The 22,540-nt window shown below is 37.7% G+C and overlaps 2 non-coding genes across 2 annotated transcripts; both read right to left on the bottom strand.

The window, feature by feature from the left end:
* Positions 1-10,645: 10,645 nt before the first annotated feature.
* LOC148568133 (small nucleolar RNA R71) lies at positions 10,646-10,753 on the bottom strand. The gene has a single exon (XR_015882342.1). It is a non-coding gene; the product is annotated as a small nucleolar RNA R71 (small nucleolar RNA).
* Positions 10,754-21,829: 11,076 nt separating this feature from the next.
* Positions 21,830-21,937, bottom strand: LOC148568132 (small nucleolar RNA R71). Its single transcript, XR_015882090.1, has one exon. It is a non-coding gene; the product is annotated as a small nucleolar RNA R71 (small nucleolar RNA).
* Between the last annotated feature and the right edge of the window lie 603 nt (positions 21,938-22,540).

Raw genomic sequence — 22,540 nt, 5'->3', positions numbered from 1 at the left:
CTCCAAGATCACATAGGGCTGTCTTGGTGCAATTACCCTCTAATATGCATGGTATCAGAAAGCTTCCGGGATCTTTAAGCTTTTCAGGAAAGCTTTTCAGAATGACTGCACTGCATTCTTCAGTGAGGAGAACTCTTTCAGTTTCTCTCCAATCCTTCTTATGACTTAAGATCTCTTTCATGAACTTGGCATAAGAAGGTATTTGCTCAAGTGCCTCTGCAAACGGAATCTTAATTTCAAGAGTCCTGAGATAATCTGCAAAGCGAGCAAATTGCTTATCCTGCTCCTCTTGGCGGAGTTTTTGAGGATAAGGTATCTTAGTTTTATATTCCTCAACCTTGGTTGCTGCAGGTTTATTTCCTATAGAAATGGTTGAAGAAGCCTTTTTAGAGGGGTTGTCATCAGCAGTTGTGTGTGTCTGATCCCTCATTGGCATTTGAGTACCAGAGTTAGGAGTTGGAGTGACGTTAGACGCCAACTCCTCATCTGTTCCTGGCGTCTGAACGCCAGAACTGTGCTTCTTTTGGGCATTCAACGCCAGTTCCTTGCTTGTTTCTGGCGTTGAACGCCAGTCCTGAGCATGGTCTGGGCGTTTAGCGCCAGCCTTCTACCCAATTTCTGGCGTTTTAACGCCAGAAGTAATTTTCCCCGGGCTCTTACTGTCCTCAGATGGATTTTGGGTGGTTTGCTCATTTCTTGGCTTCCTGCTGCCTTGAGGTAGGATATTTAATGTTTTCCCACTTCTTAATTGAACTGTTTGGCATTCTTCTGTTATTTGTTTTGATAGCTGCTGCTTTGTTTGCTTCAATTGTTCTTCCATATTTATATTAGCCATCCTTGTCTCTTGTAGTCTATTTTTAAATTCGGCTAACTACTGTGTTAGAAAATCCAATTGCTGATTGAATTCAGTAGCTTGTTCTACAGAACTGAATTCAGCAGTTACTGTTTTGGCCTCTTCTTTCATGGAAGGGTCACTGTTTAGGTACAGATGCTGATTTCTGGCAACTGTATCAATGAGCTCTTGAGATTCTTCAATTGTCTTTCTCATGTGGATAGATCCACCAGCTGAGTAATCTAGAGAGATCTAAGCTCTTTCTGCAAGCCCATAATAGAAGATGTCTAGCTGAACCCACTCTGAAAATATTTCAGAAGGGCATTTTCTTAGCATCTCTCTGTATCTCTCCCAGGCATCATAAAGAGATTCATTATCTCCTTGTTTAAAACCTTGGATGTCCAGCCTTAGCTGTGTCATCCGTTTTGGAGGAAAGTATTGATTCAGGAATTTTTCTATCAGCTGTTTCCATGTCTTTATGCTAGCCTTAGGTTGGTTATTTAACCACCTATTAGCTTGGCCTTTTATAGCAAATGGGAACAGTAATAATCTGTAGAAATCCTGATCCACTTCCTTATCATGTACTGTGTCAGCAATCTGTAAAAATTGTTCCAGAAACTCTGTAGGTTCTTCCTGTGGAAGACCGGAATACTGGCAACTTTGCTGCACCATGCCAATGAGCTGAGGATTCAGCTCAAAGCTACTGACTCCAATGGAGGGTATACTGATACTACTCCCATATGAAGCAGTAGTGGGGTTAGCATAAGACCCCAGAGTCCTTCTGGACTGTTCATTTTCACTTAGATCCATGATGGAGAAAGGGAGATGATGTAAAATAGAGAAAAAAATATTTTTATTTATTTAATTAATTTATTTTATTTTTGAAATAAATAAATTAAAATAAAATAAATAAAAATAAGTGAAGATTTTCGAAAAATGAGGAGAGAGAAAGTGGTTAGGAAGTTTTGAAAAAGATATGATTTTTTTTTTGAAAAGGGTTTTAAATTTTGAAATAGAAAAAATCTGAATTTTAAAATTGATTTTCGAAAAATTACTTTAAAATAGAGGGAGAAAATATTTTTGAATTTAATGAGGAAAGAGAAAAACAATAAAATAACACAAGATCTAAAATTTTTAGATCTAATGCTCCTTGTTTTCGAAAATTTTGGAGGGAAAACACCAAGGAACACCAAACTTAAAAATTTTAAGATCAAGACACAGGGAAAACTCAAGAACACCTTGAAGACTCACAAGAACAACAAGAACATGAAGAAGGAACACCAAACTTAAAATTTTTAGAAAACCAAACTAAAATTTTCGAAAAACAAAGGAAAATCAATAAGAAAACACCAAACTTAAAGTTTGGCACAAGATTTAATAGAAAAATTATTTTTGAAAAAGAAGATTTTGAAAAGAAAATAAAAGACTCTGACCCAAAAGACAAAAATTTCCCAATCTAAGCAACAAGATTCACTGTCAGTTGTTCAAACTCAAACAATCCCCGGCAACGGCGCCAAAAACTTGGTGCACGAAATTGTGATGTCAATGTTCACATTACTCTCTCACAACTTCGCACAACTAACCAGCAAGTGCACTGGGTCGTCCAAGTAATCCCTTACGTGAGTAAGGGTCGATCCCACAGAGATTGTTGGCTTGAAGCAAGCTATGGTTATCTCGTAACTCTTAGTCAGGATATAATATCAATATTAATTTTTTTAGTTTGAATTGTAAAAAAGTAAAAAGGGCAGAACACAAATTATACTTGTATGCAGTAATGGAGAATATGTTGGAGTTTTGGAGATGCTTTGTCTTCTGAAATTCTGCTTTCCTCTGTCTTCTTGTTCATGCACGCACGTCCTCCTATGGCAGGCTGTGTGTTGGTGGATCACCGTTGTTAATGGCTACCATCCTTCCTTTCAGTGAAAAGGGTCCAGGTGCGCTGTCACCGCACGGCTAATCATCTGCAGGTTCTCAATCGTACCGGAATAGGATTTACTATCCTTTTGCGTCTGTCACTACGCCCAGCACTCGCGAGTTTGAAGCTCGTCACAGTCATCCAATCCCTGAATCCTACTCGGAATACCACAGACAAGGTTTAGACTTTCCGGATTCTCTTGAATGCTGCCATCAATCTAGCTTATACCACGAAGATTCTGATTAAGAGATCCAAGAGATATTCATTCATTCTACGGTGGAACAAAAGTGGTTGTCAGGCACGCGTTCGTGGGGGAATGATGATGATTGTCACGTTCATCACATTCATGTTGATGTGCGAATGAATATCTTAGATAGGAACACGCATGTTTGAATGGAAAACAGAAATACTTGCATTAATTCATCGAGACACAGCAGAGCTCCTCACCCTCAACAATGGAGTTTAGAGACTCATGCTGTTTAAGAGTACAAAGTTCAGATCTAAAATGTCATGAGATTCAAATTAAATCTCTAAAAGTTGTTTTTATACTAAACTAGTAACCTAGGTTTACAGAAAATGAGTAAACTATGATAGATAGTGAAGAAATCCACTTCTGGGGCCCACTTGGTGTGTGTTGGGGCTGAGACTAAAGCTTCTCACGTGCCTGGGCTGTTTTGGGTGTTCAACGCCAGGCTGTAACCTGTTTCTGGCGTTGAACTCCAACTTGTAACGTGTTTCTGGCGCTGGACGCCAGACTACAACATGGAACTAGCGTTGAACACCAGTTTACGTCGTCTATCCTTGAGCAAAGTATGGACTATTATATATATCTGGAAAGCCCTGGATGTCTACTTTCCAACGAAAATAGAAGCGCGTCAATTGGACTCCTGTAGCTCCAGAAATTCTATTCCGAGTGCAGAGAGGTCAGGATCCAACAGCATCAGCAGTCCTTTTTCAGCCTGAATCAGATTTTTGCTCAGCTCCCTCAATTTCAGCCAGAAAATACCTGAAATTATAGAAAAACACAAAAACTCATAGTAAAGTCTAGAAATATGAATTTTTCCTAGAAACTAATGAAAATAAACTAAAAACTAACTAAAACATACTAAAAACTATATGAAATTAACCCCAAAAAGCGTATAAAATATCCGCTCATCACACAGCCTAGCCTCATCATTGAGATAGCTAATATTTATACCCCGTGGAGTTAACTTTGACTTTCCCATAGCCCATGGAACATTAGGATCAATGGCTATGGTACGCCTGACAGTATTCCAGTCAAAACTCATCAATCTAATAGACTCCCCAGCCTTCTAATAACCATCTGTATCATCTGGTTTAGGCTGGAAGTGGAGGATATCCTCTATCGCCTCCTCAGTGACTAAGATTTGCTTTCCCCTATGCTGCACTGCATCAAGGGTCGTCTTATATAGTTACAATAGAACTCACGGACCCAGGATACGTTTACCTCTGTCATATCTCTCTCTAGAAATACCCAACCTATCTGTTTGATCTGATCTTCAGTGTACTTCTTTAATTCGGTTGGTATTTTTAGCGTTCTTTCCAAGTAGATGTGCCATTTCTCTGCAAAGACTGGAAACATGAGTTCACAGTAAAGATTTGGAAATTTAACTTGGTCAGTAGCAGGCACAATTTGATCAGCTTTTTCTTGATCAGTAAAGTTCTTCTCACGCCAGGATTCATCCGATAGAACATCCGATAGAGTAAAGGATGATTGGCCTCTCTTCCTCTTACCGGAGCTGGCCGTAGCCTTGCCTTTTCCTTTCCTATCAGACATCCTGAAAAATAGAGTTGATAGGATACAGATTATCAACTATAGCAGAGAGACAAGAAAAGTAAGTAAGAAGCAAGCAGATAGGAAGCTAGAAACAAAAGGAGATAGAGACACACTTAGGATTTAACTTAAAGAAATGAACTCTTGGAATGCAAGAAAATAGAATTCAGAGAATATTCAGAATAAAAACCAAGAATTCCTATAACAATAGTGAGAAGCTTGTTTGTTGAGCAACAACAATTATCATGCCTTAAAAGGAACCTAAAAGAGTTAGTGTAAAACTAAAAAAAAAAGTTATAAAGTCAGGGAAGTCAAGAGTTAGAAAAGTGGGTTAGAAGTAGTGGCATGGTAATGTAGTTCCTAACTAAATGAAGTTCAAAAGATTGAAGAACAAGCAAGCTCACATTCAAGCATACAATGCAAATCATTGATGATAAAACATGTAATGAAAGAAGCATCAAGAAGAATAACATCATCAATAATGCATTTCAAGTAGAAAGGGAACCAAAAAGGTGGAAATGCAAACCCATCATCCCATGAATTGGCTTTGGTTTAAGACAAATAAATCACAATTCAAAAGTACTAAAGTCAATTCATGAGTGGAAGTTGAGTAAAACAGTTTTCAGAAAAATTTGGGCAGCATTCCGGTAGTAATGTGAGCGTTCCCGGAGTAAATAAATAGTAGCAAAGCAACAATTCAAGTAAAACTCATATGAAGTTCAATATTTGTCAGGTAAAACAGAACCATATAACAATTCAAGCAAAACAAAACAGCTGGCTATATCCCAAAGTCAATCAAACAATTTGGATTTCCTATGAATTCATTAACAGTTAAAAGCACCAAAACCATATATAAATTCACAGGGAATAAGCAAATGAGCCAATAAAATAGCAATAAGCAATGATTCCAAAACCAATTAAGCACAGGAAGCATGCTTTCCTTGATCAATGAACAAAAGAATGGCTGAACCATGGCACTAATGCAGCAAAAATTATTCAAAATGAAGATATGCAGTCAGCCTTCCTTTATTAAATTCAGTAATCAATCATTAATATGGAATATTGATTCAAAGAATTAAGCTCTACTGAATTAACAATGAAGATGAAAACGCAACAAGAATTCAACAAGAGTTGTAACCTAACTTGAACAATTCAAACATAGAAGAGGTTCCGAATTCATTGGTCAACAAGGTTCTAATTGACACAGAATTTCGTCTATTAGTTCTTTGATTCCATCAATGACAAATGCACACGAGAGGGAACCAAAAGAAAGACGGAGATGTTGACCGGATGAATTATGAATTGAACTCGATCAAAATAAAGTGTACCAAGGTAAAAACAGTACCAAATTCAATTCACAATTTCGGCAGCATCCTGGCAGTAAATTGGGCGTTTCCGAATTAAAACAAGCAGCAAAAACTCAGTTCATATGGATCCAAAGCAGTTCAGAAAAAAGCAGCAATCATCATGTCATAGGAACTCAGACAAGAGCAACAATTTCAATCAACAGTAACAGTTGCAACTCTTGTGAAATTACAGCATTAAGTAAAACAACATCAAACAACAGTCAAATAACATATCAGTAACATCAAAAGCAGTTTTAGGATCATCCAATTCAGATAGTAGGAATATATCACTTATCAGACCTAAATCCACTAACCACATCCTAGCTACCTAACCACCTAAATCAACTAATAACATGCATTTCTAATCTAACTAAACCACGAAGAAATTAAACAAAGCTAATAGAATTATCTAAACGGGGTGATAAAGTAAGAAAAGGAAAGCAAAGGAAGACAAGGGAACTTGGGTCAAATAGAAATAAAATTGGAAGAGGAAGGGGAGGGAGGGGTGGTGCAAAGTGCTACCAGCGTCGAGGTGGCGGCGGCACAGCGGTGCGGTGGTGTCGACGGTGGTGCTTGGTGAATGCGGGAAGAGAGGATAGAGAAGAGGAAGAAGAAGAAAGGAGGGAGTGGGATGATCGGCAGTATCGACGGTGGTTCGGGGTTGCCGGACTGGGCAACGGTGTGAGGGTGATGGTGTTGAGTGGTGGATGGTGCAATGGAGGGAAGAGAGGGAGAGAAAGGGACGTTGGGGTGAGAGGGGTAGGGTTACGTGAGTGAAGAGGGGTGCTTCGCGTGAGGGTTAATAAAATTTTAATCCACGCGTACGCGTGGGTCACGCCTGAGCGTGTGATGAGCGGATAATTTATACGCTTTTTGGCATTGTTTTTAGTATATTTTTAGTAGGATCTAGTTACTTTTAGGGATGTTTTTATTAGTTTTTATGCTAAATTCACATTTCTAGACTTTACTATGAGTTTGTGTGTTTTTCTGTGATTTCAAGTATTTTCTGGCTGAAATTCAGGGACTTGAGCAAAAATCAGATTCAGAGGTTGAAGAAGGACTGCAGATGCTGTTGGATTCTGACCTCCCTACACTCAAAGTGGATTTTATGGAGCTATAGAAATTCAAATAGCGCGCTCTCAATTGCGTTGGAAGGTAGACATCCAGGGCTTTCCAGCAATATATAATAGTCCATACTTTGATTAAGGATAGACGATATAAACTGGCATTGAACGCCAGTTCCATGCTACATTCTGGAGTCAAACGCCAGAAATAGGTTGCAAAGTGGAGTTAAACGCCAGAAACAGGTTACAAACTGGCGTTCAACTCCAAGAAAGACCTCTACATGTGTAAAGCTCAATGCTCAGCCCAAGCACACACCAAGTGGGCCCCAGAAGTGGATTTCTGCATCATTTACTCATTTCTGTAAACCCTAGTAACTAGTTTAGTATAAATAGGACTTTTTACTATTGTATTTAGATCTGAGGATCAGATCTTTGATAAGTTTTATGCTATCTTAGACTTTTGTAAGGGCTGGCCTCTCGGCCATGCCTGAACCTTCATCACTTATGTATTTTCAAATGGTAGAGTTTCTACACACCATAGATTAAGGTGTGGAGCTCTGCTGTTCCTCATGAATTAATACAAAGTACTACTGTTTTTCTATTCAATTCAACTTATTCCGCTTCTAAGATATCCATTCGCACCCAAGAACATGATGAATGTGATGATTATGTGACGCTCATCATCATTCTCATTTATGAACGCGTGCCTGACAAACACTTCCGTTCTACATGCAAACAAGCTAGAATGAATATCTCTTAGATATCTAATACAGGGGACCGAGTCCGAGATATTAGAATCTTCGTGGTATAAGTTAGAACCCATGGATGGCCATTCCTGAGATCCGAAAAGTCTAAACCTTGTCTGTGGTATTCCGAGTAGGATCTGGGAAGGGATGGCTGTGACACACTTCAAACTCGCGAGTGCTGGGCGTAGTGACAGACGCAAAAGGATAGTAAATCCTATTCCAGTATGATCGAGAACCGACAGATGATTAGCCGTGCCGTGACATAGCATTTGGACCTTTTTCACTGAGAGGATGGGATGTAGCCGTTGACAACGGTGATGCCCTACATAAAGCTTGCCATGGAAAAGAGTAGGATTGATTGGATGAAGACAGCAGGAAAGCAGAGGTTCAGAGGAACGAAAACATCTCTATACGCTTATCTGAAATTCTCACCAATGAATTACATAAGTATCTCTATCTTTATTTTCTATTTATTTATTATTATTATTATTCGATAACTCCATAACCATTTAATATCCACCTGACTGAGATTAGCAAGATGAGCATAGCTTGCTTCATACTGACAATCTCCGTGGGATCTACCCTTACTCACGTAAGATTTATTACTTGGATGACCCAGTGCACTTGCTGGTTAGTTGTATCGAAGTTGTGAATGAGAAAGAATTTGAAATTAAGAATGTGCGTACTGAGTTTTTGGCGCCGTTGCTAGAGATCACAATTTCGTGCACCAAGTTTTTGGCGCCGTTGCTGGGGATTGTTCGAGTTTGGACAACTGACGGTTCATCTTGTTGCTCAGATTAGGTAATTTTCCTTTCAAAATGTTTTCAAAAATATTTCAAAAATTATTCCTTTTGTTTTCGAAAATCATTCTAAATTTTTAAGAATGAATTCTAATGTTTCAAAATGGTATGTTGAATCTTGGCTGGCCATCAAGCTTTAGACTAACCTGGTATGATTCCTGGAATCTTGATTGAGGACTTTGAATTCATTACTTCCTTTTTCCTATATGTTTTCGAAAAAATATACAAAAATCCAAAAAAAAAAATAATAAAATCGTAAAAATCAAAATATTTTATGTTGTCTGTTTGAGTCTTGAGTCAATTTTTTAGTTTGGTGTCAATTGCATTTTTCTAAAAATTTATGTATTTTTCGAAAATTCATGCATTGCATTCTTCATGATCTTCAAGTTGTTCTTGATGAACTTTCTTGTTTGATCTTCATATTTTCTTGTTTTGTGTCTTTTCTTGTTTTTCATATGCATTTTTCGTTTGTTAGAGTCCAAGCATTAAAGATTTCTAAGTTTGGTGTTTTACATGTCTTCTTTGCATCAAAAATTTTTTCAAAAATATGTTCTTGATGTTCATCATGATCTTCAAAGTGTTCTTGGTGTTCATCTTGACATTCATAGTGTTCTTGCATGCATCATTGGTTTAGATCCAAAATTTTCATGCATTGAGTCTTTTTGATGTTTTTCTCTTTCTTCATTAAAAATTCAAAAATAAAAAAATTTATCTTTCCCTTTTTATCTCATAAATTTCGAAAAGTTGGATTGACTTTTTCAAAAAATTTTAAAATCTAGTTGTTTCCTATGAGTCATATCAAATTTTCAATTTAAAAATCTTGTCTTTTTCAAAATCTTTTTCATTTTTCTTATTTATTTTCAAAAATTTTAAAAATATTTTTCAAAAATCTTTTTCTTAATTTTATCTCATAATTTTCGAAAATATTATCAACAATTAATGTTTTGATCCAAAAATTTCAAGTTTGTTACTTTCTTGTTAAGAAAGATTCAAACTTTAAGTTCTAGAATTATATCTTGTGATTACTTGTTAGCCAAGTCATTAATTTTGATTTTAAAATTCAAATCTTCTTCAAAACTAATTTTAATCATATCTTTCTATCATATCTTTTTAAATCTTATCTTTTTCAAAAATTTAGTTTTAAAATATCTTCTCTAACTTCTTATCTTTTTATCTTTTCAAAATTGATTTTCAAATCTTTTTCAACTAACTAATTGATTTTTTGTTTGTTTCTTATCTTTTTCAAAACCACCTAACTACTCTTCCCTCTCTAATTTTCGAAAATACCTCCCTCTTTTTGAAAAATTCTTTTTAATTAATTAATTATTTTAAATTTTAATTTTAATTTTATTTCCCCTTTAATTTTCAAAAATCATCAACTCCTTTTCAAAAATTATTTTCGAAAACTTCTCTCTCTCATCTCCTTCTATTTATTTAATTACTTACTAACACTTCTCTTCATCTCATATCTCTGCTCTTATCCTCACCCTTGTGTTTGGATTATCCATTCTTCTTCACTCTAATTCCCTTTCTTCTTCTACTAACAATAAGGAACCTCTTTACTGTAACATAGAGGATTTCTCTTCTTTTCTTATTCTCTTCTCTTTCATATGAGCAGGAACAAGGAAAAGGGCATTCTTGTTGAAGCTGATCCAGAACCTGAAAGGACTCTGAAGAGAAAACTAAGAGAAGCTAAATTACAATAATCCAGAGACAACCTTACTGAAATTTTCGAACAAGAAAAGGAGATGGCAGACGCACCTAACAACAATAATGCAAGGAGGATGCTTGGTGATTATACTAAACCTACCTCCAAGTTTGATGGAAGAAGCATCTCAATCCCCACCATTGGAGGAAACAATTTTGAGTTGAAACCTCAATTAGTTGCTCTAATGCAACAGAACTGCAAATTCCATGGACTTCCATCAGAAGATCCCTATTAGTTTTTAACTGAGTTCCTGCAGATCTGTGAGACTGTTAAGACTAATGGAATAGATCCTGAAGTCTACAGGCTCATGCTTTTCCCTTTTGCTCTAAGAGACAGAGCTAGAACATGGTTGGACTCACAACCTAAAGATAGCCTGAACTCTTGGGATAAGCTGGTCACGGCCTTCTTGGCTAAGTTCTTTCCTCCTCAAAAGCTGAGCAAGCTTAGAGTAGATGCTCAGACCTTCAAGCAAAAAGATGGTGAATCCCTCTATGAAGCTTGGGAAAGATACAAGCAGATGACTAAAAGGTGTCCTCCTAACATGCTTTCAGAATGGACCATTCTGGATATATTCTATTATGGTCTGTCTGAGTTCTCCAAGATGTCACTGGACCATTCTGCAGGTGGATCCATTCACCTAAAGAAAATGCCTGCAGAAGCTCAAGAACTTATTGACATGGTTGCAAATAATCAATTCATGTATACTTCTGAGAGAAATTCCGTGAATAATGGGACGCCTCAGAAGAAGGGAGTTCTTGAAATTGATACTCTGAATGCCATATTGGCTCAGAATAAAATGTTGACTCAGCAAGTCAACATGATTTCTCAAAGTCTGAATGGATGGAAAAATGCATCCAACAGTACTAAAGAGGCATCTTCTGAAGAAGAAGCTTATGATCCTGATAACCCTGCAATAGCAGAGGTAAATTACATGGGTGAACCTTATGGAAACACCTATAATTCATCATGGAGAAATCATCCAAATTTCTCATGGAAGGATGAACAAAAGCCTCAACAAGGCTTTAATAATGGTGGAAGAAACAGGCTCAGCAATAGCAAGCCTTTTCCATCATCTTCTCAGCAACAGACAGAGAACTCTGAATAAAATACCTCTAATTTAGCAAACTTAGTCTCTGATCTGTCCAAGGCCACTCTAAGTTTCAGGAGTGAAACAAGGTCCTCCATAAGAAATATGGAGGCACAAGTGGGCCAGCTGAGTAAGAAAATCACTAAAACACCCCCTAGTACTCTCCCAAGCAATACAGAAGAGAATCCAAAGAGAGAGTGCAAGGCCATTGATATAACAATCATGGCCGAACCCATAAAAGAGGAAGAGGACGTGAATCCCAGTAAGGAAGACCTCCTGGGACGTCCAGTGATCAACAAGGAATTTTCCTTTGAGGAACCAAAGGACTCTGAGGCTCATATGGAGACCATAGAGATCCCATTAAACCTCCTTATGCCATTCATAAGCTCTGATGAATATTCTTCTTCTGAAGAGAATGAGGATGTTACTGAAGAGCAAGTTGCCAAGTACCTTGGTGCAATCATGAAGCTATATTCCAAATTATTTGGTAATGAGACTTGGGAAGATGAACCTCCCTTGCTCGTCAATGAACTAAGTGATCTGGATCAACTAACATTGCCTCAGAAGAAACAGGATCCTGGAAAGTTCTTAATACCTTGTACCATAGGCACCATGACCTTTGAGAAGGCTCTGTGTGACCTTGGGTTAGGGATAAACCTCATGCCACTCTCTGTAATGGAGAAACTAGGAATCTTTGAGGTGCAAGCTGCCAGAATCTCATTATAAATGGCAGACAACTCAAGAAAACAGGCTTATGGACAAGTAGAGGACGTGCTAGTAAAGGTTGAAGGCCTTTACCTCCCTGCTGATTTCATAATCCTAGACACTGGGAAGGATGAGGATGAATCCATCATCCTTGGAAGATCTTTCCTAGCCACAGCAGGAGCTGTGATAGATGTTAACAGAGGAGAATTAGTCCTTTAATTGAAGGGAGACTACCTTGTGTTTAAGGTCCAAGGCTATCCTTCTGTAACAATGGAGAGGAAGCTTAAAAAGATTCTCTCAATGCAAAGTCAAACAAAGCCCCCAAAATCAAACTCTAAGTTTGGTGTTGGGAGGCCCCAGCCAAACTCTAAGTTTGGTGTTGAATCCCCACATCCAAACTCTAAGTTTGGTGTTGGGAGTCTATAAAATTGACCTGATCACCTGTGTGGCTCTGTGAGAGCCCACTGTCAAGCTGTTGACATTAAAGAAGCGCTTGTTGGGAGGCAACCCAATTTTTATTTATTTAGTTCTCCTTTTATTTTTATTGTTCTTTTATATTTTATTAGGTTTATGATCATGTGGAGTCACAAAATAAATACAAAAATTAAAAACAGAATCAAAAACAGCAGAAGAAAAATCACAACCTGGAGGAAGGACTTACTGGCGTTTAAACGCCAGTAAGGAGCATCTGACTGGCGTTCAACGCCAGAACAGAGCATGGATCTGGCGTTGAACGCCAGAAACAAGCAACATCCTGGCGTTTAAACGCCAGGAATACACCTTGAGAAGAGCTGGCGCTGAACGCCAGAAACAACCATGAAGCTGGCGTTCAACGCCAAAAACATGCTGCACATGGGCGTTGAACGCCCAGAACAAGCATCACTTCGGCGTTTAAACGCCAGAAATGTATGCAAAGGCATTTTGCATGCCTAATTGGTGCAGGGATGTAAATCCTTGACACCTCAAGACATGTGGACCCCACAGGATCACTTCAGGATTTGTGGACCCCACAGGATCCCCACCTACCTCCATTCATATTCTCCCCTCTTCTCATTCATCCTCTCTTCCCAATAAACACCATTCCCCAAAACCCTTTACCAATCACCTCAATCTCTCTTCCCTATTACCACCTACCACCACTCACATCCATCCACTCTTCCCCACAAACCCCACCTACCTTCAAAATTCAAAATCACTTTCCCACCCAAACCCACCCACTATAGCCGAACCTACTCCCTCCCCCCTCACTATATAAACCCCTCCATCCCTCCTTCATTTTCATACAACACAACCCTATCTTCTATACCTTGGCCGAATACACCTCCCCCTCACTCTCCTCCATATTTTCTCTTCTCCTTCTTCTTTTCTTTCTTCTCTTGCTCGAGGGCGAGAAATATTCTAAGTTTGGTGTGGTAAAAGCATATGCTTTTTGTTTTTTCTATTACCATTGATGGCACCTAAGACCGGAAAAACCTTTAGAAAAGGGAAAGGGAAGACAAAAGCTTCCACCTCGAGTCATAGAAGATGGAAAGATTCATATCCAAAGCCCATCAAGACCACTTATATGATGTTGTGGCCAAGAAGAAGGTGATCCCCGAGGTCCCTTTCAAACTCAAGAAAAATGAGTATCCGGAGATCCGACATGAGATCCAAAGAAGAGGTTGGGAAGTTCTAACCAACCCCATTCAACAAGTCAGAATCCTAATGGTTCAAGAGTTCTATGCAAACGCATGGATCACTAGGAACCATGATCAAAGTGTGAACCCGAATCCAAAGCATTGGCTTACCATGGTTCAGGAGAAATACTTAGATTTTAGTCCGAAAAATGTAAGGCTGGCGTTCATCTTGCCAATGATGGAAGAAAACGCACGCCCCTACACAAGAAGAGTCAACTTTGATCAAAGGTTGGACTAAGTCCTCATGGACATATGTGTGGAAGGAGCTCAATGGAAGATTGACTCAAAAGGCAAACCGGTTCAACTGAGAAGATTGGACCTTAAGCCTGTAGCTAGAGGATGGTTGGAGTTCATTCAACGCTCAATCATTCTCACTAGCAACCGGTCTGAAGTTACTATAGACCGGGCCATCATGATCCATAGTATCATGATTGGGGAGGAAGTGGAAGTTCATGAGATTATACCTCAAGAACTCTACAAGGTGGCTGACAAGTCTTCCACTATGGCAAGGTTGGCCTTCCCTCACCTCATTTCCCATCTATGCAATTCGGCTGGGATTGACATAGAAGGAGATATCCTCATTGATGAGGACAAGCCCATCACTAAGAAAAGGATGGAGCAAACAAGAGGGCCTATTCATAGATCTCAAGAGACGCATGAAGAAGCTCATCACCAAGAAATCCCTGAGATGCCTCAAGGGATGCACTTTCCTCCATAGAATTTTTGGGAAAAAATCAACACCTCCCTAGGAGAATTAAGTTCCAACATGGGACAACTAAGGGTGGAACATCAAGAGCACTCCATCATCCTCCATGAAATTAGAGAAGATCAAAGAGCAATGAGGGAGGAGCAACAAGGACAAGGAAGAGACATAGAAGAACTCAATGACATCATTGGTTCCTCAAGAAGAAAACGCCACCATCACTAAGGTGGACTCATTCCTTGTTCTTAAATTTTCTGTTTTTTTGTTTTTATGTTAAATGTTTATCTATATTTGTGTCTTATTACAGGATCATTAGTATTTAAGTGTCTATGCCTTAAAGTAGTGAATATGAATCCATCACCTCTCTTGAATGAAAAATGTTTTAATTACAAAAGAACAAAAAGTACATGGTTTTGAATTCATCCTTGAAACTAGTTTAATTATTTTGATGTGGTGACAATACTTTTTGTTTTCTGAATGAATGCTTGAACAGTGCATATGTCTTTTGAAGTTGTTGTTTATGAATGTTAAATATGTTGGCTCTTGAAAGAATGATGAACAGGAGACATGTTATTTAATAATCTGAAAAATCATAAAAATGATTCTTGAAGCATGAAAAAGCAGTGAATACAAAGCTTGCAAAAAAAAAAAGAAAAAGAAAAAGAAAAAGCAAGCAGAAAAAGCCAGTAGCCCTTAAAACCAAAAGGTAAGGGTAAATAAAAAGGATCCAAGGCTTTGAGCATCAGTGGATAGGAGGGCCTAAAGGAATAAAATCCTGGTCTAAGCGGCTAAACCAAGCTGTCCCTAACCATGTGCTTGTGGCGTGAAGGTGTCAAGTGAAAACTTGAGACTGAGCGGTTAAAGTCAAGGTCCAAAGCAAAAATAAGAGTGTGCTTAAGAACCCTGGACACCTCTAATTGGGGATTCTAGCAAAGCTGAGTCACAATCTGAAAAGGTTCACCCAGTTATGTGTCTGTGGCATTTATGTATCCAGTGGTAATACTGGAAAACAAAGTGCTTAGGGCCACGACCAAGACTCATAAAGTAACTGTGTTCAAGAATCAACATACTGAACTAGGAGAATCAATAACACTATCTGAATTCTAAGTTCCTAATGATGCCAATTATTCTGAACTTCAATGGATAAAGTGAAATGCCAAAACTATTCAAGAGGCAAAAAGCTACAAGTCCCGCTCATCTGATTGGAGCTAAGTTTAATTGATAGTCTGGAATTTATAGTATATTCTCTTCTTTTTATCCTATTTGATTTTCAGTTGCTTGGGGACAAGAAACAATTTAAGTTTGGTGTTGTGATGAGCGGATAATTTATACGCTTTTTGGCATTATTTTTAGTATATTTTTAGTAGGATCTAGTTACTTTTAGGGGTGTTTTTATTAGTTTTTATGCTAAATTCATATTTCTGGACTTTACTATGAGTTTGTGTGTTTTTTTGTGATTTCAGGTATTTTCTGGCTGAAATTGAGGGACTTGAGCAAAAATCAGATTCAGAGGTTGAAGAAGGACTGCAGATGTTGTTGGATTCTGACCTCCTTGCACTCAAAGTGGATTTTCTGGAGCTACAGAACTCAAAATAGCATGCACTCAATTGCGTTGGAAAGTAGACATCAAGGGCTTTCCAAAAATATATAATAGTCCATACTTTGATTAAGGATAGAAGACGTAAACTGGCGTTGAACGCCAGTTCTATGCTGCATTCTGGAGTCAAACGCCAGAAACAGGTTGCAAAGTGGAGTTAAACGCCAGAAACAGGTTACAAACTGGCGTTCAACTCCAAGAAAGACCTCTACACGTGTAAAGCTCAATGCTCAGCCCAAGCACACACCAAGTGGGCCCCGAAAGTGGATTTCTGCATCATTTACTCATTTCTGTAAACCCTAGTAACTAGTTTAGTATAAATAGGACTTTTTACTATTGTATTTAGATCTGCGGATCAGATCTTTGATCAGTTTTATGCTATCTTAGAATTTTGTGAGGGCTGGCCTCTCGGCCATGCCTGAACCTTCATCACTTATGTATTTTCAAACGGTAGAGTTTCTACACACCATAGATTGAGATGTGGAGCTCTGCTATTCCTCATGAATTAATACAAAGTACTACTGTTTTTCTATTCAATTCAACTTATTCCGCTTCTAAGATATCCATTCGCACCCAAGAACATGATGAATGTGATGATTATGTGACGCTCATCATCATTCTCACTTATGAACGCGTGCCTGACAAACACTTCCGTTCTACATGCAAACAAGCTAGAATGAATATCTCTTAGATATCTAATACAGGGGACCGAGTCCGAGATATTAGAATCTTCATGGTATAAGTTAGAACCCATGGATGGCCATTCCTGAGATCCGGAAAGTCTAAACCTTGCTGTGGTATTCCGAGTAGGATCTGGGAAGGGTTGGCTGTGACGCGCTTCAAACTCGCGAGTGATGGGCGTAGTGACAGACGCAAAAGGATAGTAAATCCTATTCTAGTATGATCGAGAACCGACAGATGATTAGCCGTGCCGTGACAGAGCATTTGGACCTTTTTCACCCAGAGGATGGGATATAGCCATTGACAACGGTGATGCCCTACAAAAAGCTTGCCATGGAAAGGAGTAGGATTGATTGGATGAAGGCAGCAGGAAAGCAGAGGTTCAGAGGAACGAAAACATCTCTATACGCTTATCTTAAATTCTCACCAATGAATTACATAAGTATCTCTATCTTTATTTTCTATTTATTTATTATTATCATTCGAAAACTCCATAACCATTTAATATCCACCTGACTGAGATTAGCAAGATGACCATAGCTTGCTTCATACCGACAATCTCCGTGGGATCGACCCTTACTCACCTAAGGTTTATTACTTGGACAACCCAGTGCACTTGCTGGTTAGTTGTATCGAAGTTGTAAATGAAAAAGAATTTGAAATTAAGAACGTGCGTACTGAATTTTTGGCGCCGTTGCTAGAGATCAAAATTTCGTGCACCAGCGTGGATGAGAGAAAAGTGCATCGATTCGTACGCGTCATAGATGCGAACGCATGAGAAGAGATAAATGAAGATGACGCGTACGCGTGAAGCACGCACACACGTCGGCCGAAATTGTGCTAAACGCACAATTCCAGCGTCATTTTCGCGCAACTCTCTGTGCAGATTGATTGGGGCAAGATTATACTAGCGACGCGTGCACGTCGCGCACGCCCATGCGTGGTGTGCTAAAAATGAATTTGACGCATACGCTTGGCTCGAGTTGTGCCTCTAGCATACCAGCCGCACGATTCCATCACAACTTTCTATTCGTTGGATGGGAGAACCCAATTTGTTTCAACGCCCACGCGTGGCCTATGCGCATGTGTGGTTTGCCCCTTTTTCTTATATGTGCATAATGCAGAATGCAGAATGAATATGCAAAAAATATGAATGAATACTGGGAAAAATAAAATAAAATAAAACTAAGAAAGAAAAAGGGACGATCATACCATGGTGGGTTGTCTCCTACCTAGCACTTTTAGTTAAAGTCCTTAAGTTGGACATTTGGTGAGCCCTGTGTCATGGTGGCTTGTGCTTGAAATCATCTTGAAACTACCACTAATGCTTAGACTTCCAATAAGCTCTATCTATTTGATGAGCGGATAATTTATACGCTTTTTGGCATTGTTTTTACATAGTTTTCAGTATAATTTAGTTAGTTTTTAGTACATTTTTATTAGTTTTTAAATAAAAATCACATTTGTAGACTTTACTATGAGTTTTTGTGTTTTTCTATGATTTCAGGTATTTTTGGCTGAAATTGAGGGACTTGAGCAAAAATCAAATTCAGAGGTTGAAGAAGGACTGCAGATGCTGCTGGATTCTGACCTCCCTGCACTCAAAGTGGATTTTCTGGAGTTACAGAACTCCAAATGGCGCGCTCTCAATTGCGTTAGAAATTTGACATCCATGGCTTTCCAGCAATATATAATAGTCCATACTTTGCCCGAGTTTAGACAACGCAAACTGGCGTTCAACGCCAGTTCCATGCTGCATTCTGGAGTTAAACGCCAGAAACAGGTTGCAAAGTGGAGTTAAACGCTAGAAACAGGTTACAAACTGGCGTTCAACTCCAAGAGAAGCCTCTACACGTGTAAAGCTCAATGCTCAGCCTAAGCACACACTAAGTGGGCCCCGGAAGTGGATTTCTGCATCATTTACTCATTTCTGTAAACCCTAGTAACTAGTCTGATATAAATAGGACCTTTTACTATTGTATTAGACATCTTTTGTTAATCTTTTGTTCATCTTTGGATTATCCTTTGATCCTTGGATCACGTTTGGGGGCTGGCCATTCGGCCATGCCTGAACCTTCATCACTTATGTATTTTCAACGGTAGAGTTTCTACACACCATAGATTAAGGTGTGGAGCTCTGCTGTTCCTCATGAATTAATACAAAGTACTATTGTTTTTCTATTCAATTCAAGCTTATTCCGATTCTAAGATATTCATTCGCACCTCAATATGAGTGTGATGATCGTGACAGTCATCATCATTCCCAACCTATGAACGCGTGCCTGACAACCACTTCCGTTCTACCTTAAATTGAATGAGTATCTCTGGGATTCCTTAATCAGAATCTTCGTGGTATAAGTTAGAATCCATGGACGGCCATTCTTGAGATCCAGAAAGTCTAAACCTTGTCTGTGGTATTCTGAGTAGGATCTGGGAAGGGATGGCTGCGACGAGCTTCAAACTCGCGAGTGCTGGGCGTAGTGACAGACGCAAAAGGATCAATGGATCCTATTCCAGCATGATCGAGAACCGACAGATGATTAGCCATGTAGTGACAGCGCATTGGACCATTTTCACTGAGAGGACAGGATGTAGCCATTGACAACGGTGATGCCTAACATACAGCTTGCCATAGAAAGGAGTATGAATGATTGGATGAAGACAACAAGAAAGCAGAGATTCAGGAGGAACGAACGCATCTCTATATGCTTATCTAAAATTCTCACCAATGAATTACATAAGTATCACTATCTTTATTTTATATTTTATTTATCTTTTAATTATTAAATCTCCATAATCAATTCAATCCGCCTGACTGAGATTTGCAAGATGACCATAGCTTGCTTCAAGCCGACAATCTCCGTGGGATCGACCCTTACTCACGTAAGGTTTATTACTTGGACGACCCAGTGCACTTGCTGGTTAGTTGTGCGAAGTTGTGACAAAGAACTAAGATTATGAATGTGCATATTGAGTTTTTAGCACCGTTACCAAGGAATGGAACAGTCACGATTTCTGCGCACCAAGTTTTTGGCGCCGTTGCCGGGGATTGTTCGAGTTTGGACAACTGACGGTTCATCTTGTTGCTCAGATTAGGTAAATTTTATTTTAATTTTAAGCTTTTTGTTTTTATTATTTTTACTTTTGTTTTCGAAAAAAAAAATTTCTTCTTTTTTGTTTTTCCAAAATAATTTTTGAAAAATCCAAAAAAAATTATAAAATCATAAAAACCAAAAATTTTATGTTTCTTGTTTGAGTCTAGTGTCAATTTTTAAGTTTGGTGCCAATTGCATTCTTTTATTTTTCTTAAAAATTTTTCGAAAATTCATGCATGATGTTCTTCATGATCTTCAAGTTCTTCTTGATAAGTCTTCTTGTTTGATCTTTAAAATTTCTTGTTTTGTGTCTTTTCTTGTTTTTCCTATGCATTCTTGAATTCTTAGTGTCTAAATATTAAAAATTTCTTAGTTTGGTGTCTTGCATGTTTTCTTTTATTAAAAAATTTTCAAAAATAAGTCTTGATGTTCATCTTGATCTTCAAAGTGTTCTTGGTGTTCATCTTGACATTCATAGTGTTCTTGCATCTTTCCTTTGTTTTAATTCAAAATTTTCATGCATTGAGTCTTTTTGATGTTTTTCTCTCTCATCATTAAAAATTCAAAAATAAAAAAAATATCTTTCCCTTTTTCTCTCATAAATTTCCGAAAATTTTAGTTGACTTTTTCAAAACTTTTTAAAATTTAGTTGTTTCTTATGAGTCAAATCAAATTTTCAATTTAAAAATTCTATCTTTTCAACTCTTTTTCAAAAATCAAATCTTTTTCATTTTTTTTCATATTTTCGAAAACTTTATGATTGATTTTCAAAATATTTTTCTTATTTTGTTCTATAATTTCAAAATATTTACTAACAATTAATGTGATTGATACAAAAATTTTAAGTTTGTTACTTGCCTATTAAGAAAGATTCAATCTTTAAAGCTTAAATCATATCTTTTTGTTTGTTGCTAGTCAAGTAATCAACTTTAATTTTCAAAATCAAAATCTTTTTTTTTTAAATTTCTTTTTCAAATCTTTTTCAATTATATCTTCTTCAATGTCAATCACATCTTTTTCAAAATCAATTTCAAAATCTTTTCTAACTTCTTCTCTAACTTCCTATCTTTTCAAAATTTGATTTTCAAATCTTTTTCAATTAATCACTTAACTTTTTGTTTGATTTTAAAAGTTTACTATTTCAATCATATCTTTTTTCAAAACTACCTAACTAATTCTATCTCTAATTTTTGAAAATCACCTTCATATTTTTCAAAATTCCTTTTTGAATTAACTAATTATTTTAAATTTAATTTAATTTAATTTAATTGTTCCGTTCTTAATTTTCAAATTTTTTATTTTAATTCTAATTTAAAAACAAAAATACTTTTATTTTATTTTATCTAATTTTTGAAAATTCTTCTCCCTCACCTCCTTCTATTTATTTATTTATTTACTAACACTCCTCTTCATCTAAGAATTCGAACCTACTCCTCACCCTTATGTTTGGATTCTCCTTCTTCTATTCATATCTTCTTCTGCTCACATAAAGGAATCTCTATCCTGTGACATAGAGGATTCTATATTTTCTGTTCTCTTCTTTTTCATATGAGCAGGAACAAGGACAAGAACATTCTTGTTGAAGCTGATCCTAAACCTGAAAGTACTTTAAAGAGGAAGATAAGGGAAGCTAAAGCACAACTCTCTGGAAAAAATCTGACAGAAATTTTTGAAAAAGAAGGAGACATGGCCGAAAATAATAACAATGCAAGGAAGATGCTTGGTGACTTTACTGCACCAAATTCCAATTTACATGGAAGAAGCATCTCCATCCCTACCATTGGAGCAAACAATTTTGAGCTGAAACCTCAATTAGTTTCTCTGATGCAACAGAATTGCAAGTTTTATGGACTTCCATCAGAAGATCCTTTTCAGTTTTTAACTGAATTCTTGCAAATCTGTGATACTGTTAAGACCAATGGGGTTGATCCCGAGGTCTACAAGCTTATGCTTTTCCCGTTTGCTGTGAGAGACAGAGCTAGAATATGGTTGGACTCTCAACCTAAAGACAGCCTGAACTCTTGGGATAAGCTGGTCACAGATTTCTTAGCAAAGTTCTTTCCTCCTCAAAAGCTTAGCAAGCTTAGAGTGGATGTTCAAACCTTCAGACAGAAGGAAGGCGAATCCCTCTATGAAGCTTGGGAGAGATACAAGGAACTGACCAAAAAGTGTTCTTCTGACATGCTTTCAGAATGGACCATCTTGGATATATTCTATGATGGTCTGTCTGAACTATCTAAGATGTCACTGGACCATTCTACAGGTGGATCCATTCACCTAAAGAAAACGCTTGCAGAAGCTTAAGAACTCATTGACATGGTTGCAAATAACCAGTTCATGTACACTTCTGAAAGGAATCCTATGAATAATGGGACACCTCAAAGGAAGGGAGTTCTTGAAATTGATACTCTGAATACCATCTTGGCTCAGAATAAAATATTGACTCAGCAAGTCAATATGATCTCTCAGAGTCTGAATGGATTGAAGGAATCATCCAACAGTACTAAAGAGGCATCTTCTGAAGAAGAAGCTTATGATCCTGAGAACCCTGCAATAGCAGAGGTGAATTACATGGGTGAACCCTATGGAAACACCTATAATTCCTCATGGAGAAATCATCCAAATTTCTCATGGAAGGATCAACAAAAGCCTCAACAAGGCTTTAATAATGGTGGAAGAAACAGGTTTAGCAATAGCAAACCTTTTCTATCATCCACTCAGCAACAGACAGAGAATTCTGAGCAAAACCATCTAGCTTAGCAAATATAGTCTCTGATCTATCTAACTGTA

The sequence above is a fragment of the Arachis ipaensis genome, chromosome B4 (assembly GCF_059453495.1).
Source record: "Arachis ipaensis isolate K30076 ecotype BB chromosome B4, ASM5945349v1, whole genome shotgun sequence".
Classification (NCBI taxonomy): domain Eukaryota; kingdom Viridiplantae; phylum Streptophyta; class Magnoliopsida; order Fabales; family Fabaceae; genus Arachis; species Arachis ipaensis.
Note: the sequence above shows the minus strand (reverse complement) of the source record. Positions and strands in the feature narration are given on the sequence as shown.